Source organism: Mustelus asterias, unplaced genomic scaffold, assembly GCF_964213995.1.
Source record: "Mustelus asterias unplaced genomic scaffold, sMusAst1.hap1.1 HAP1_SCAFFOLD_35, whole genome shotgun sequence".
NCBI lineage: Eukaryota > Metazoa > Chordata > Chondrichthyes > Carcharhiniformes > Triakidae > Mustelus > Mustelus asterias.
The window spans coordinates 1592211-1611159 of NW_027590117.1; the positions used below are offsets into that span (position 1 = coordinate 1592211).

The 18949-nt window shown below is 44.4% G+C and overlaps 1 protein-coding gene and 1 non-coding gene across 2 annotated transcripts in view; both read left to right on the plus strand.

Annotated features, from left to right (window-relative positions):
- LOC144482281 (uncharacterized) overlaps nucleotides 1–18949 on the plus strand; it is a 319714-nt gene that overhangs the window by 55301 nt on the left and 245464 nt on the right. The gene's annotated exons all lie outside the window — the stretch shown is intronic.
- Nucleotides 1216–1297, plus strand: trnas-cga (transfer RNA serine (anticodon CGA)). Its single transcript has one exon. It is a non-coding gene; the product is annotated as a tRNA-Ser (tRNA).

Consider the following 18949-nt stretch of genomic DNA (forward strand, 5'->3'; position numbering starts at 1 on the left):
TGAAATAATAGGCCAATTCCAATTGGTTTCAGTTCAACATTTAAGCAAACGAGCAAATAAACACGACACGTCGCGAAAGGGAAAGGGTATCGTGGGAAAATAAATACAAGAATCAAAGTGCATCAGACGTGACTGCCGTCAAACTGAACAGAACCACACATCCATTATTCAAATGCTCCCAGTGCCTCAAGAGAAGCCCTTTCTCCAAATAAGTGTTTGTATAGTTTTATTTGTTGCTCTTGCACTGACTGGTAACAGTAAATCACAACCACAACAACCAGTGACAGCCAGTTAAATGATCATCCCGCACTCGCGGTTAATGGAGTTTCTGACGGTGACAGACAGTTTCTGACCATCCTCCAATTGGGCCTGAAGGTAACCAGATTCACTATCAGAGCTGGACTTTCTTACAGAGTGGGTGGCAGAACCAGGTGAGCGATGGTGGTGGAGTGGTGACTGTGCGAGCATTTGATCTCGGGTCAGTTCCTGGCCATCACGGTTCTGATGACTTTAATTAGTTATCGCAGGTCATAACAGTAGGTGGGCACCCTTAAAATGAAATTCACTAAAAATCCTCACCATCACGATCTTTCTAATGGAAAATTCAGCTTCAATTTACTTTGAGTGGAAACTTTGTTCAATGAAAGAACAGGCCTCAAAATTGATCAATGAATTCCCAGTATGAAACAATAGTAAGAAGGTGGCTAAAACGAGACAAGCCAATTTCAGTTTACTACCGGCACACCTGGTGCCTGAAATCAGCAACTAAGGTAGTTCCGTAATTATAACTAATGCAAATAACGATTGCATATGCAGCGTGAGCGATGGTGGTATAGTGGTGAGAATAGCTGCCTTCCAAACAAGTGATATGGGTTGATGCCGAGCGATCGCATTGATAATTTACTTAGAACCTTATCGGCGGCCTCTTGTATTTTAAAACGGGTGAACAAAACAGGGCGAACGCAACATTCGCCAGTAATAGAGATACTTTTGTTTTCATTTTCTCTTCGGACGTAATTCGTTTTCACTGAAAAATTATTGAAATAGAAAAAAAAACAAGTCTCTGGCCTCATAAATGAATTCAGAGACAAAGACACAAAGTAAAAGTTGAGGAACAAATTTCAGCTCACACACTGTGCTCTGTGCAATCCTGGTACTGATGAAGTTAATATATGCACGTTACTGAGGTGGTTACATTAGTGCAACAAGTAAGCAGCTGCGATGGCCGAGTGGTTAAGGCGTTGGATTCGAAATCCAATGGGGTTTCCCCGCGCAGGTTCGAACCCTGCTCGCAGCGATTATGGTTGGAAATCTTTGCTTCAGGCAGATACAAACTCGTGGAATTTTTCTGTTAATTATGTGGATCTCCATCATGCTTTCAGCTGCATGGCTCTGGGCCGGGTGTCGGAAGCTGAGCTTGGAAAGGACACCTGGGTGTCCTCAGGCTGGCATGGATGTGATAGGCTGAATGGGTTCCTTCTGTGCTGGTACTTCTCTCTGGTTCTTTCTGCGGTTCCATGAGGAAAATCATAACGTGAGCAGAATGGAAAAAAAATCAGCATCAGGTGCACAAGGACAAAACAAGGTCTCACGTCAGAGGAAGATTCTTATGTAAAGACACACAGAGCATAAGAAATACATTTAATCAGAATGCCTTGAATGAATGCGAATATCAAAATGTTGCTTCGATGATATGTCATCGTGTTCATTCAAACACATTGCTACAAGCAGGTCATTACTGGGTGTCCTGTATTCCTGGTGATAACAGTTTGGGAATGGAAGGAACAGGTTCACACCTGCACATTGTCAGGTCAAACTGTGTCTCAGATTGACAGCTCCTCTGTTTTCCACTCCTCTCGCTCTGTGCTCTGGATTCTCGGGGCTTAGTTGGGGTTTTCCAGCTCAGTAACTGTTAAAGCCTCTGAGGCCGACGATGCTCACAGTGTCTGTTCCTCAGATTCAGGGGGCTGCAGCCGATCAGAGTTGTTCTGGGGATAACCCAGAACTTGTTGAAATGTTGATATTGTTCACGAACTGAATTCTATTTGATCAGATGAAGATACAGATTGTGTGCACTCAGTCACGAAACAACAATATCCCGTCTTCATATAGAGTGGATGAGATTGGATAGAGGGATGGAAAGAGACAGAGTGAGTTAGGGCAGTGAGACACAGACGGCCAGATAATGTCTCAGTGACAGAATTCCATGTAAATTCCGGCTTTATCAAGAAAGATTCTCTTGGAGGAACAGCAGCTGCAGTCTCAGCTCTTACTGATATTGTAGCAGAGACACATTATTAATCCCACACTCAGGAACAGTGCTGCATTTTGACAGCAAAGATGGGGAGAGGCAATAGAAACTGAATGGTCTAGTTCTAAACAGTGTGCAGGCCCAGATGGACCTGAGGTTCAGAGAGATCTTTGAAGATGAGAGGAAATTTTAAAAGAGTCGTTCGGAAAACGGAAGGGATTCTTGGTTTCATAAGTGAAGACACTTTGTATGCATAGAATCTCTGCACTGCAGAAGGAAGCCAGTTGACCCATCGAGTCTGCACTGACTCTCTGAAACAGCATCGTTCGCGCTATTTTACCATGGCTAATCCCCCTAAACTCCACATCCTGGGACACTAAGGAACAATTTAGCATGGCTCATGCACCTAAGCAGCATGTCTTTGGACTGTGGGAGGAAACCGGAACACCCAGAGGAAACCCGCGCAGACACAAGGAGAAGGTGCAGACTCCACACCGATAGGCACCCAAGGCCCGAATTAAACACGAGCAGCAATGCTCACTATTGTGCCACTTTGCCCCCCTCTTTAGTGCATCAAAGCAGGGAAGATATGCTTCATTTTTACATCTTGTGTTACATTAATTGCTAGTCGCGGGATTCGGGGACAGATATTGAGGATTTGAGGTAACGTGCGGGCATGCGATAACTGACATGTTCTCTACTTTTCGACTGGAATCTTGAATTTAATGGAACAGTTGCCGTGAAATCTAACTTTGGGGCTCAACAGGGGGATTACGGGGACTATTTAATTGAAAAAAACGTTTTATTTTAGTCAAGAGAGACTCGGAGATCCCATGATCAGAACAGACACACTGACACAGTTAGAATAGTCTCGCCCGCCCCGTTCATACACTCTCCCTTACACAATATTCACACCGACACATTCACAGGACAAAACTTTCACCAAATGTAAGGCCCCAGACGTAATTTCTCCTCCTTTTAGCCTTTGAAATCATAGAAATATAAATCATAAAAACCCTACAGTGCAGAAAGAGGCCATTCGGCCCATCGAGTCTGCACCGACCACAATCTCACCCAGGCCCTACCCCCACATCCCTACATATTTTACCCGCTAATCCGTCTAATCTACGCATCCCAAGACACTAAGGGGCAATTTTTAACCTGGCCAATTAACCTAACCCGCACATCTTTGGACTGTGGGAGGAAACCGGAGCACCCAGAGGAAACCCACGCAGACAGGAGGAGAATATGCAAACTCCACACAGACAGTGACCCAAGCGGGGAATCGAACCCAGGTCCCTGGAGCTGTGAAGCAGCAGTGCTAAGCACTATGCTACCGTGTGGCCTGGTCCCACATTGTACCCACATACCCTTTGCTCCAGATTCCAGGGTGTTCGTTACAGTTCTTCACCTCAGTAACTGTTCTTCACCTTAGTAACACTTTGAGGTCCGCTTCCCGCAGATTGCCTTTGAATTCATACATGGAATGTGGGCGTCGCTGTCTGGGTCAGCATTTATTGCCCATCCCTAATTGTCTTTGGGAAGGTGGTGGTGAGCTGCCTTCTGGAACCGCTGGAGTCCATGTGGTGCAGGACCACATCTGTTCACCAGATTCCGCGGCAAGAGCCAATCATATCAGTTTTTGTTTTAGTTATTATAGTGATTACAGATATCATTGCGTTTCTTTCGGGTGAAAATACAAATTATCTGCTCTCGGAATGTCTGGATTTCCTGTTTTATTTGTTTCTCCTGCACTGACAGATAACAATAAATCACACCCTCAACAACCAATGACAGCCAGTTAAATAATCATCCCACACTCGCTGATACTGGAGTTTCTGACAGTGACAGACAGTTTCTGACCACCCTCCGATTGGGCCTGGAGGAAACCAGATTCACTGTCAGAGCTGAACTTTCAGCAAATTAACAGATACAGTGAAAAAAACACAGAAACATAACATCGCAGCTGGAGGAGGCCATTCGGCCCTTCGATCCTGCTCCGCCTTTCATTTTGATCATGGCTGATCATCCAACTCAATCGCCTGGTCCCAAATTGTACCCACATATCCTTTGCTCCAGTTTGCCTCAAGTGCTATATCTAACTGCTTTGAAAACATTCAATGTTTTGGCCTCAGAAATATCCATGTGTGTCCAAAATAAAATTCAGTTTGAAGTTGCTGTCAGTGGAAACTTTGTTTAAATCAAAGAGCAGGCCTCAAAGCTAATCAATGAGTCCTCAGTCTGAAACAGCAGTAAACAGGTGGCAGCCGTCCTGAAAAATGAGACAAGCCAAGTCTAGTTTATAAACTGTGCAAAGGACACACCTGGAGCCTGATGAAATCAGCAACTAAGGTAGTTCTGTAATTATAACGAATGAAAATAAGGGTTGTTTCAGCAAAGTGAGTGATGATGGTATAGTGGTGAGTCTCGCTGCTTTTCCTAAAGAGTTGACCCGGGTTCGATTCACGACCATCGAATTGGTAATTTATTTAGAACCTTATCCGCGGCATCTTGTGTTTTAAACCGAGTGGACAGAAACAGGGCGAATGCAACATTTGACAGTCATGAAATAAAATGGAGATTTCTCTTTTTCAGTTTTTATTCGGATGTAATTCGTTTCTGATGAAAAATTTATTGAAATAGAAAAACAAGTCTCTGATCTAATAAATGAATTCTCAGTCAGAGACAGATACAAAGTACAGGAACAAATTTTACCTCACACACTGGGTGGCACGGTAGCACAGTGGTTAGCACTGCTGCTTCACAGCTCCAGGGACCTGGGTTCGAATCCCGGCTGGGGTCACTGTCTGTGTGGAGTTTGCACATTCTCCTCGTGTCTGTGTGTGTTTTCTCCGGGTGCTCCGGTTTCCTCCCACAGTCCCAAGATGTGTGGGTTAGGTTGATTGGCCATGCTAAAAAATTGCCCCTTAGTGTCCTGGGATGCGTGGATTAGTGGGTAAAATATGTGGGGGTAGGGCCTGGCTGGGTTTGTGGTCGGCGCAGACTCGATGGGTCGAATGGCCTCTTTCTGTACTGTAGGGTTTCTATGATGTCTGCACAATCCTGGTGCCTGATGAAGTTAATTTGAACGTTACTGAGGTGGAATCCAATAGGGGTTCCCCACGCAGGTTCGAACCTTGCTTCACAGCGATTATGATTGGAAATGTTTACGTCGGCTGCTTCACAGAGCCGCAAATCCCAGTGAATGTTTGGTATGAAGGTTTTGGATCTCCATCATGCTTTCAGCTGCATGTTTCCGGGCCGGGTGCAGCTGGGTGAACTTGGAAATGACACCTTAGTATCTCCGGGCTGGCATGGACAAGCTAGGCCGAATGGGTTCCTTGTCTGCTGTTACCTTTCTTTCGTCCCTTCTATGGTTCCATGAGGAAAATAGCACGAACAGAATTTTTTTTAAATCAGCATCAGGGGCACAAGGGCATGTCAGGGGAAGATTCTTGTGCAATGACACACAGAGCATAAGAAATACATTTCATCAGAATATATTGAATGAATGAGAATTTCAAAATGCTGCTTCGATGATATGACATCGTGTTCATTCAAACACATTGCAACAAGCTGGTCATTACTGGGCGTTCTGTATTCCTGGTGATAACAGTTTGGGAATGGAAGGAGTAGGTTCACATCTGCACATTGTCAGGCCAATCTGTGTCTCAGATTGAGAGCTCCCATGACAGGTTTTCCTCTCCTCTCGCTCTGCGCTGTGGATTCTCCAGGATTAGTTGGAGTTTCACTCTTCAGTAACTGTTAAAGTCTCTGAGGACGGTAATGCTCATAGTGTCTGCTCCCGAGATTCAGGGGGCTGTCTCCAATCAGAGCTGTGCCTCGGTTAACGCAGAACTGGTTGAAATGTTGATGTTGTTCACAAGCTGAATTCTATTTGATCAGATGAAGATGCAGATTGTGTGCACTCGGTTACTAAGCAACAATATCCCGCCTTTGTATTGAGTTAATGAGAGGGGTTTGAGTGATAGACAGAGACAGAGTGACTTCAAGCAGTGAGACACCGACGGCTAGACAATGTATCAGTGACTGAAATCCTTGTAAATTCCGGCTTTATACAGAAAGATTCTCTTGGAGAAACAGAAGCTGCAGTCTCCGCTCTCACTGATATTGTCGCAGAGAGACATTATTAATTCCACGCTCAGGAACAGTGCTGCATTTTGACAGAAGAGATGGGGAGATTTTAGGAAGTGTGTCAGGATCCTTGGGAGGGTGTAAATGTGATTTACTGCACTGGACACAGCGATGAGGGATTTTAGCTGCAAGGTTTGTTTGGAGAAGCCAGAGTTCCTCTCGTTGAAGCAAACTCAATTGAGTGCGGCTCTAAGAGATGTGTAAAAGTGTATAACATATTGAACTAAGATGTGGAGATGCCGGCGTCAGTATTGACTGCTGAGGCTGTTGTAGCAATGTCGTCGTCGCGGGGGATGCTGGTGTAGAGTGCCATTGTCCATTGTGACAAGGAGTATTCCTGGTTCAACTACTCCATGGGTGTTGAGTTTCTGTAAGAAGTTCGTGGTGTCGTTTCAGAAGCCGGGGGCCCCTTTTCGATGCGTTTCAGGATGCCCTCGACTTAGCCAGAGAGGATCTCACACAGAATCCTATTGCCTAATATTGAACTAAAATACTCAGGCGGAAATTGTTGCAGTAACAGCTGGCAGAAAGATTTGGGAACAGTGAAGATTTAAAATGTATGGAAGGCATCGGGGCATCGCACTTCAGAAGGAAGTATTCGGTCGATTGAGTCTGTACCGGCTCTCTGACAGAGCATCCCACTCTATCCCCAGGTAATTACCCCGATATTCCCCCTAACCCAAACATCCTGGGACATTATACGGCAATTTAGCATGGTCAATTCACCAACGCTGCACATCTTTGAGGAAACCCATGGGGACACTGGAAAAATGTGCAAACTCCACAGAGACAGTGAATCACGGACAGATTTGAAAGCGGGTGACTGGCCCTGTGCGGCAACAGTGAAAGTGGTTGTGGATAAGATAAGTTTATTTATTTGTCACAATAGGCTTACATTCACACTGCAATGAAATTACTGTGAAAATCTCCTCGTTGCCACATTCCGGCGACTGTTCGGGTACGCTGAGGGAGAATTTACCGATTCACCGAACCTGCACATCTTTGGAGTGTTGGAGGAAACTGGAGCACCCAGAGGAAACCCACGCAGACACGAGGTGAAGGTGCAAACTCCACACAGACAGTGACCCAAGCCAGGAATCGAACCTGAGGCTCCGGCGCTGTGAGGGAGCAGTGCTAACCACTGTGCCGTCCCAAATAAATTAAAACAATGCGATAGCCGGGAGTCGAACTCGGGTCAACTGCTTGGGAAGCAGCTGTGTCACAACTACAGAACATCACTCGGCCAGAAGAGCCGAGTAATGGATCGATCAAGTTCTCTACGAGGATGGTGGAAGCAGAGACGATCAATGATTTCACAGAAATAGTTTATCCATATTTGCTGCGGTGTGTCTGATCTACAGGACACCCTGCAGTAAGTCACCATGCTGATTTGGATAGCAGCGTCCTCCTTGTGACATGTACCATCAAGAAGGACGAGAGAGTCAGCAAAGTGGAAACGGCACCACGTTGAAGACATACTTAAACATTATTTGGACAGAAATCAACATTCCTTCTTAATGGTTTAAAACATGGAATTTTGTTCCCAAAATCACTATGAATTGATAAAGTGAGGTTTCCATCCTTTCCGGTTGTATTAGATACATATTGTTCCATATGTTTCTTTCCGTGTCTCCGATTGTTTGTGTTTGCCTGTTGGCAGCTGTTCCAATTTAACATGTTCAACTTACCGCTCATTCTGTCCATATCAACCTTACATAAGGTAAAAATTACAGCATTTGAGTGATTTTGCCCTGCCTCAAACACTCATTTCTGAATGTTTCGCTGCTGTCAGAATATTAATTAATTATTTCTTGATACTTATTACTGAATTTAGCATTAATATTTCTCTTCTGGTTTCAAAGCATCGTTGAGGGCAGGAGACACGAAATGACAAAGGAGTTGATGGTATGAGGCTAAGGTAAATGCACTAGTACTGAGACTATAAATGTGCATAATATTCCAGAAATGTACAAAATTGGGACAGTGATTCCACATTCAAAGAAATGCAACAATTTCAAAGAAGAATCATATAATCCCTGCAATGCAGAAGGAGGCCGTTTCGCCCATCAAGCCTGCATAGAAAACAACCCACCGAGTTCCTATCCCCGTAATCCCATGTATTTACCTTGCTAGTCCCCCTGACACTAAGGGACAATTATAACATGGCCAATCAACCGAAGGCACACATCCTTGGAGTGTGGGGGGAAACAGGAGCACTCAAAGGAAAGCCATGAGGACACAGGGAGAACATGTGAACTGTACACAGACAGTCACCCTAGGCTGGAATTGAACCCGGGTCGCTGACGCTCTGAGGCAACAGTGCTAAACATTGTGCTTCCCACCTGCCTTAAATTTGATTTTATTTGATTTTTGGTTTGGTTTATTATTGTTACCTGTATTAGTATACTGTGAAAAATATTGTTTCTTGTATGCTATACAGACAACGTATACCAATCATAGAATATGAAATGAGAATGTAGTATTCCAGTCATGGCCAGGATGTAGAAAAAGATCAGTTTAATATAAGGTAGGTCGATTCAAGAGTTTGATGACAGCAAGAAAGAAGCTGTTCTTGAGTCAGTTGATACGTGATGACAGACTTTTGCATCTTTTTCCCAACAGAATGTGGAAGACAGTATGTCAGGAGTTTGTGAGGTCCTTGATTATGATGGCTGCTTTTCGGAGGCAGCGGGATGTGTAGACAGAGTCAATGGATGGAAGGCTGGTGTGTGTGATGGACTGGGCTTCGTTCATGACCCTTTGTAGTTGCTTCCAATCTTGGTCAGAGCAGGAGCCTGTGATGCAACAGGAAATAATATTTTCTATGGTGCATCCGTAAAAGTTGCTGAGCGTCGTAGTGGACATGCAGAATTTCCTTAGCCTGCTGAGAATATAGAAGTGTTGGGGGGCTTTGTTATAGCGTTGGCCTGGACGGACCAGGACAGGTTGTTGTTGATCTGCACACCTAAAAATTTGAACCTCTCGACCAAAAGAAAATGGCAGATTGATAACGGCAGCAAAAAAGGGACAAAATAGAAGGTCTGTGATTGTGTAGAGTACAAGAGAGATGAAATGCAGGAACTGGTGGTGCAAAACTACCATGAATAGAAAAAGAACGAGTGAAGATATCAAAGTAATGCGTTGAGGAATTGTGCACTGCGGTTCATTGGAACACGGGAGAAGACGAAGGACAGAGAGATCAGAGTGAAAACAAGTGAAGAATTAAAAAGATAGTGGACCAGAATTCTGATCAGAAGTGGAGCCACAATTTTGGACTGAATGGAGGAATCCCACAGGGTTATTACACAATCTTTGTTTGGTCTCCACAATCCAGAGCAGAGCATGATGTAAACAGCAAATACGATTAATTTGGGAGACGAAACTGGCCTTTCATCTGGAAGTAATGTACAAGGCGTTTTACTATGAGCAGATTGGATCGGATGGGGGCGGGGGGGAGGGGGGGAGGGGGGCGTGGCGGGGGCGGGGGGGGGGGGGGGGATTGCCTTAACTGATAGGAAATGGGTGAAGATGTAAAGAGAAAAATCTCCACTCAGAAAATTGAAAGGACTGTAGAGGGGTGTGGAATTCTAGTGGTGGCAACAATCGAGAGTTGGCAGAAATGACAAAGGATGATGCATTAAATGAGAAGAATATTGGGGAAGAAGGTAAAGTGAAGTTTGTTTATTTATTAGTGTCATAAGTAGGCAGACATTAACACTGCAATGAAGCTATGGTGAAAGTCCCCCAGTCGCTTCAATCCAGCACGTGTTTGAGTACACTGAGGGAGAAGTTAGCATGGCCAATGCACCTAACCAGCACATCTTTCGGACTGTTGGAGGAAACTGGAGCACCCAGAAGGAATTCACGCAGCCATGGGGAGAACGGAGTAACTTCAAACAGACAGAGACCCAAGTCAGCCATCGAACCCAGGTTCCTGGCGCTGTCAGGCAGCAATGCTAATCATTGCACCACTGTGTCACCGTGAGGACAAGGGGAAAACATCCATAGTTTTAGAGGGGAAGGGATGGGAATGAAAAACAGGAAGTGGGACAGAAAAACTTGAAATCCCTGTCAAACTCAGTGGGAGCAGATCATCTGGTGAGGAAACAGGAAAATGGATTACAATTGCTGGTGTGATAAGTTCCATATTCTCTCCTCACTGTTCAGATCCCGAAACTCAAATTCCACATGTAAAATTGATTTCTATATTTCTTTTTTCCAACATGTTATTTTGCTTATAAAGCTCACTGTCATATTGGGCAGAGTATTTATTTATTATTTGTTATTTGATTTATTATTGACATAAGTATTAACGTACAGTGAAAAGTATTGTTTCTTATGCGCTATAGAGACACAACATACCGTTCATAGAGAAGGAAACGAGAGAGTGCAGAATGTAGTGTTACAGTCATAGCTGGGGTGTAGAGAAAGATCAACTTAATGCAAGGCAAGTCCATTCAAAAGTCTGATGGCAGCAGGGAAGAAGCTGTTCTTGAGTTGGTTGGTGCGTGACCTCAGACTTTTGTGTCTTTTTCCCGATGGAAGAAGATGGAAGGGTCCAGGGTGCGTGCGGTCCTTAATTATGCTGGCTGCTTTGCCGAGGCAGCGGGAAGTGTAGGCAGAGCCAATGGATGGGAGGCTGGTTTGCGTGATGGATTGGGCTACATTCATGACCTTTTGTAGTTCCTTGCGGTCTTGGGCAGAGCAGGAGCCATACCAAGCTGAGATACAACCAGAAATAATGCTTTCTTTGGTGCATCTGTAAAAGTTGGTGAGAGTCGTAGCTGACATGCCAAATTTCCTTAGTCTTCTGAGAAAGTAGAGGCATTGGTGGGCTTTCTTAACTATAGTGTCGGCATGGGGGGAACCAGGCCAGGTTGTTGGTGATCTGGACACCTAAATACTTGAAGCTCTCGACCCTTTCTACTTCGTCGCCGTTGATGTAGACAGGCATATGTTCTCCTTTACGCTTCCTGAAGTAGATGACAATCTCTCATTTTGTTGACATTGAGGTAGAAATTGTTGTTGCCGCACCAGTTCACCAGATTTTCTCTCTCATCATTGTTTGAGATCCGACCCACTACGGTGGTGTCGTCAGCAAACTTGAAAATAGAATTGGAGGGGAATTTGGCCACACAGTCATAGGTGTATAGGGAGTATAGTAGGGGGCTGAGAACACAACCTTGTGGGGCAGCGGTGCTGAGGATGATCGTGGAGAAGGTGTTGTTGTCTATCCTTTCTTATTGTGGTCTGTAATTTCGGAAGTTCAGGATCCAGTCGCAGAGGCAGTGACTGCTTCGTGAAACACCTCTGTTCAGTTCATAAACATCACTCGGATTTCACAGTCTCCTGTCATTTCAATTTTCTACCTTGCCTTATACTGCTCTTTCCATTCAGCCTCCTGCAATGTTCCAATGAAGCTTAATGTAATTTCCAGGAACAGAAACTCATCTCTCAAGGAAACATTTTACAGCCTTCCAGACTCAGCACCGAGTCAAACAATTTCAGACATTAAACACAGCTCCATTTTGCTTCCATTTTTCTTTGCAGGTTTTGGTTTTTACCCTCATGTTTATTCTTGTTTTTGTTTTCACTTCCTTTTCAACACAAACTTGGGTTCTTTACCTCCCGTTTAGACTTACCCCACCAACTTTTTTGTCAGTTAAACATTGCTGTACTTCACCGTGTTTAGAAACAACAAGAGAACAGTTCATACTCGATTCAGTGATGAGTGACGAATGAGAATTTATTAATGTTCTGACAGAAAATTAACATCTCCACCTTCTCCCTGTAACCCTGCACATTTGTCTTTTTCATATCACAGCCTAATTCTTTTTAAAATGCTTCATTTGAACTTACCTTCATCACTCTCTCCGGCTGTGCATTCCACATATTAAGCATTCACTGTGTGAGAAAGGTTCTGTTTGTATTTCTATTCCATCCTTTGCTCATGGTGTTACATCTGCTTTCTCATCCTTGATCATTCCAAGAGTAGTTACAGTTTGTCCCTATCCACTCTATCCAGACGATTCGTGACATTTAATACCTCTATTAAATCTCCTTCAATTTTCACTTCTCCAAGGAGAACAATTCCAAAGTCTTTGATCCATTTCATTAGTGAAGTTTCTCAGGCTCACAAACAATCTCATGAACCTTTTATGCACTCTCTCCAATGCCTTCGCATTCTTCCTAAAGTGTGGCTTCCAGAACAGGCTACAATACTCCAGCTGGATGTTTTAGTGTCTTACACCATTTGAACACAACCTCCTTGCTCTTGTAGTCTATGACCCTGTTAATAAAGGGTAGAATTAAATATGCCTTATTAAACGTATCATAACCTGTCCTGACCTGTTCAGTGACATATGCACATGCACAACCAGCTCCGTCTGCTCCTGCACCTCATTTAGAGTTGTACCCTTTATTTTGTATCTCTATAATCTTCCCACCGGAATGAATCTCTTCACAATTCTCTGCTTTAAATTCCACCGGCGTCTTTTCCATTCATTCGAACAACTTATCTATGTCCTTTTTGAAGATTTGCACGATCCTCCTCAGAGTTCGCAACACTTCTAAGTTTTACATTATCCACAAATTCAGGAACTCTGCCCTGTAACACATTACCTAGATCACTAATATATGCTGATGCATTTTCATAGTATTTCTAGCTTGTGTGAATATACAAGAGATTCGCTGCAGATTGAAGCATTTCACGAAAAAATGAAGCGAATGTAAATATCTGTCTATATACTCCACGGAAAAGTCACAAATGCATTGGTGTTGATTTCAAGAGATTTTATTATCAGTATTAACAGAAATTAGCAGAAAATGATTTTGATCCATCGACCTCTGGGCTATGGGCCCAGCACACTTCCGCTGTGCCACTCTGCTACAGCACTCTGAATTTTTGCTGCCTATTAATGTAGCGAGAGAAATATTCATTGCCGTATTGTTATTTAACCCAACACCAGTGTATCGTCCATAGTTGACCTTGAGAATGACTGCTGCAGTCCCTGAGGTGTAGGTACCGCCACAGCGCTCGTAACCTAATAGTTTTCGGGAGGTTGTTCCAGGATTTTGCGACAGTGAAGGTAGTGACATTTTTCCAAGCCAGGATGGTGAGTGCCTTGGAGGACAATTTCTAGGTGCTGGTGTTCCCATGTATCTGCTGCCACTGACCTTCTAGACGGTAGCAGTCGTGGATTTGATTGTGCTGTCCAAGGAGAGTAGATGAAGAAAAACTGTTCCCATTGGCAGAGTGGAGAAGGATCGTTTTTAATGTGCTGAGAGATTAGGACCTGGAATGCACTTTTTGAGCGTGTGGCAGAGACAGCATCAAATCAGGATTGTCAGGGGAAAGGGATTAGCACCTGAAGAGAAAGGATTTGCAGGTTTTTGATACAATGACTGGGAAATGGTCGAGATGAGTTGTTCTTGTCCAGGACAGCACACAGACAAAGGGTGTAATGGTCTCTCTCCCTCTCTTTTGTATCTATTCTAAGATTCTACAGGTGCTGGACGCATTCTGTCTCCGGTACAACATAAGTGTGTGATATTCATTATAAATCCATCTGAGACACTTTGCAAATCTGTACTCATTCTACCCGGAAGATATCGAATTGAAATTGGGCCTTTTGGTGCACTTAGTACATGATTCCACACGATCCTCTGCTCAAATCTTTAATGTAACATCATCTGCTTATCTCTGAATTTCATTCTCCATCGTCTCATTACCTAGATTTCCCTTCAATACAGCTGAACTAATCGAGTCAACTGCTCCAGCCTATAACAAGTTCCAAATTAAACCGACTACATGGGAAAGTACATTAATATTGAATTCTCTATTGGATTTAATGCTGACATCCAATCATTAATTCCTGTTTGATCTGCCTCTGCAACAGGGACAGTTCATGTAAATATCTTCCTCTCTGTTGCAGGTTCGGGTTGCGGCCGGTAGGTGGCAGCACACACTGGTAGACTGAAGTTTCGTAAGAAGTTTCACAACACCAGGTTCAAGTCCAACAGGTTTATTTGGTAGCAAATGCCACTCGCTTTCGGAGCGTGCTGCTCCTTCGTCAGGTGGAGTGGGAGATGTGCTCACAAACAGGGCTTACAGAGACACAAACTCAATTTACAGAATAATGATTGGAATGCTAATCAAGCTAATCAATGCTAATACAGTTTCATAGATAGAAACCCGACAGTGCAGAAAGAGGTCATTTGGCCCATCGAGTCTGCACCGACCACAATCCCACCCAGGTCCTACTCCCATATCCCTACTAATCAAGTCTTAAAGGTACAGACAATGCGAGTGGAGAGGGCATTAAGCACAAGTTAAAGAGATGTGCATTGTCTCCAGACAGGACAGCTAGTGAGATTTTGCAAGTCCAGGCAAGTTGTGGGGGTCTCAGATAGTGTGACATGAACCCAACATCCCGGTTGAGGCCGTCCTCATGTGTTCGGAACTTGGCTATCAGTTTCTGTTGGAGGGATAGACAGAGACAAAGTCTGCTCGGCCAGATAATGCATCAGTGTCAAAAATCCTTGTAAATTTTGGTTTGGAGAAAAAGAAGCTGCAGTCTGAGCTCTCACTGATATTGTAGCAGAGACACATTATTCATCCCACAATCAGGAACAGTGCTGCTTTCTGACAGAAGGGATGGGGAGCGGCGACAGAACATAGAAACGCTGTAGTTCAGAAGGAGGAAATTTGGCCCACTGAGTCTGGACTGACTGTAATCCCACCCAGGCCCTATTCCCACAACCCCACACATTTACCCGGATCATCCCCCTGACACTATGCATTCAATCCCTCTGACATTTAGCGTGGTCAATCAACCTAACCCACACATATTTGGGCTGTGTGAGGAAACCAGTGCACCCGGAGGAAACCCACGCAACCCGGGAGAAAATGCAAACTCCACACAGACAGTGACCCGGGGCCGGAATGGAACCTGGGACTCTGGTACTGTGAGGCAGCAGCGCTAACCACTGTGTCAATCACTTTGCCGCAGTGGCATTCTGAATGGTCCAGTTCTAATCAGTGTGCAGGATCAGAGGGACCTGAGGTTCAGAGAGATCTTTGAACGTAAGAGGAGATTTTGAGAGATTCGATCGGAAAGTGCACTGAATCCTTGGCTTCATCAATCGAGATACTGAGTATAAAAACAGGGAAGTTATGCTCAATCTTTATAAAGCTCTGATCAACTGCAGCTGTTTTAGGATTGCACCCAGACCCGGGAACCACATTCTCGGAAGAGTGTGAGGGTCCATGGGAGGGAGAAAAGGAGATTTACCATTTTAGATCCAGCGATGAGGGATTTTAGATACAAGGTTTGGTTGAAGATTTCGAAGTTTCTCTCTTTGCAACAAAGAAGATTGAGTGGTGCAGTAAGTGACGTGTAAAAGAGTATAACATATTGAACTAAGGTACACAGGGGATGTTGCTGCATTAGCTGCGAGCAGAGGGATTCTGGGGATCAGTAGTGAATGTTTAAGACAGGATTTGTAGGAGATATAGGATCCCTATAGTGCTGTATGAGGCCATTCTGCCCAGTGATTCTGCACCGACTCTCCGTCAGAGAATCCCTCTCCAACCCTGTAGCCACAAGTAATTACCCTGCTAATCCCCCTGACACTAAGGGTCAATTTATTCTGGCCTATCCATCTAACCTGCATTGTTGAAGCTGGGATGAAACCGGAGCACCCGAAGGAAACACAGGCAGACACGGGGAGAACATGCAAACTCCACACAAAGGGTCACCTGGATTCGAAACATCAGCTCCTTCTCTCCTTACAGACGCTGCCAGACTAGCTGAGATTTTCCAGCATTTTCTCTTTTGCTTTCAAACTCCACAAAGGCAGGCACCCAAGAATGTAAGAAGTGGACTTTAGTTTTCGCTGGTTACAGCAGCTGGAGATTTCCCTTCAATTTTCTGGCATCCGGAAACCAGCGGAGCATCCAAAAATAGAACTGACAGTTAATCTCACCACAGTAGTTATTCACATGGCGCTAGCACCCGCCGCTTTCATGCGTGTGCTAACGCCGTGGGCTAATGGATAAGGTGTTTGACTTCGGCGATCATGATGACGATAATATCAGAAGATTGCCGGTTTGTGTCCTGCCGCCGTCGCTTTCTGCAGAAAATTTCTGGTGGTATTTCCGGAAAACCGTGATATGCCTCGTCAGCTGAAAGTTCTGCATTTATTGCCAACATTGCAGGGCGCCTTTTCAGAAAGTATTCCCTTGTTGTTCTGTTCATTCAATTTTCTCAGATCATTAATTTTTTGAGTTTCGAAAAATCAATCTTACCTGTGTGATCCTAATAAATTATTGATGCTCCAGAATAGAGCAACAGGCTTTGCAGCAATCGGTTTAGTAGAACTCTGTGGGGGGGATTCTAATCTCCTCAGGAAGAGGTTTAATAAGGACCGGAACGAACTGTTTTTGTTTACAGGGATGAAAGACTGCGCTGGTAATCCAGGGGCCCGCACTAATATTTGCGGATATGGAGTGAATTCTACCATGGCAGCTGGTGAAATTTAAATTCACTGATTTGATCAAAGTGGAATCGAAAACTGGTTTCAGTAATGGCCGCCTCGAAACTACCGTCGATTGTTGTAAAACCTCATCTGGTTCACCAGTGCACTTTAGATAAAGAAGTCTGCCCGCCTTACCTGGTCTGGCCTACATGTGTCTCCAGACACAGAGCAATGTGGGTGACTCTTACCTGCCCTCTGAAATGGCCGAGTGAGCCACTCTCAGTTGAAGGGCAATTAGGGAAGGGCAACAAATGTTGGTCCTGCAGGTGACACCCATAGCCCATAAAAAGTAGTGTCATTGAGAACAAAGGAAAGACCTGGTAAAGTTTTGACTGCTTGCATCTTTCTTTTCTTGTAATCGCAAGGCTGAGGTGTGGCCTGATGCTGGGCTTTAAATTAGTGAAAGATTATTTTAAAATCATTTCGATAAAATGGACCAGAGAAGGGCAGATAAGAATGTACCTTACCCTTTCATACATGTCGTTGATAGTTGGTATGTACCTGGACTGCGTGGTTAGGGCTCTGAATAGTGAGCACGGATAATGGAACACATCACACCAACACTTCTGACCCATTTTCCTATTTCCTCAACAGATGATCTGCTCGCACTAGTGCTGATGTGGAGGTGCCGGCGTTGAACTGAGGTGGGCACAATAAGAATTCTCACAACACAAGGTAAAGTTGGAATCACAAGCTTTCGGAGATGTGCTCTTTCATCAGATGAGTTGAGGGAGGTTGACAAACACTGCATCGATAGACACAAATACAATAGTACGATAATTACAGATTGGAGTGTGGACAATGGTTAGAATGCGAGTCTTTTCAGGTAAAGGTATAGACAGCAAGGGTGGAGAGAGGGATAATCACTGGTTAAAGAGGTGTGAATTCTCTCAAATCAGGAGAGTTAGAAGGATTTTGCAAACTCAGAGAGTATGGTGAGGGTTGTGTGTCCTGTGGCTTGAACCCAGGATCCCGGTTGAGGCTTTCCTCATGCATGTGGAAGTTGCCTGTCAGTTTCTGCTCGGCGATTCTGCTTTGTCGTGTGCCATGAAGATACCCGAAGATCGGAGGCTAAGTGCCCTTGAATGCGGAAGTGTTGCCCGATTGGAAGGCAATACTGCAGCCTGGTGAGGCCGCACGCACTTTCCGATGGTCGAGTGATAAGGATTCGGCGCTTTTCACCGCCGTGGCCTGTGTTCGATTCCCAGCCAGGCAAGCTACTTTCCATGCCCAAAACAAAGGAATTTCATTCCCAAAAGAAATTTGGTATGTCAGCTATGATTCTCACCAGCGTTGACAGATGCACCAAAGAAGCATTCTTCCTGAGTCTATCACAGTTTGGTATGGATCCTGCTCTGCCTCATATCGCAAGGAACTACAAAATGTTATAAATGTAGCCCAATCCATCACGCAAACCAGCCTCCCATCAATTGACTCTGTCTACACTCCCCGCTGCCTCGGCAAATTAAGGACCCCACGCACCACGGACATTCTCTCTTCCACCTTCTTCCATCGGGAAAAAGATACCAAAGCCAGAGGTCACGTACCAACCGACTCAAGAACAGCTTCTTCCCTGCGGCGATCAGACTTCTGAATGGACTTATCTTGCATTAATTTGATCTTTCTCTCTACTCTATCTATGACTGTAACACTACATTCTGCACTCTCTCCTTTCCTTCCCTGTGAACGGAATGTTTTATCTGTCGAGCGCGCAAGAAGCAATAATTTTCACTGAAGGCGAAAACATGTGACAAAAATAAATCAAATCAAATCAAGTGAAATGAAACAACTGATCAGATCACATCAGACTCTGGCGAAAGGCGTGTTTTTGCGCTGCAGGGATTACGTGGTTCTATGTTGCAGACACTGCTTGGAAATCTGTTTGGTTTTCGAATCCGTGGCCGAACCATGCACAGTAGAGCTTTAATTGAGCTTCTTAAAATTATCATCGGAGACAGAGGATAATTAACTTCAACTTCATGAGTTCAGAAACGGGTTGGAAAC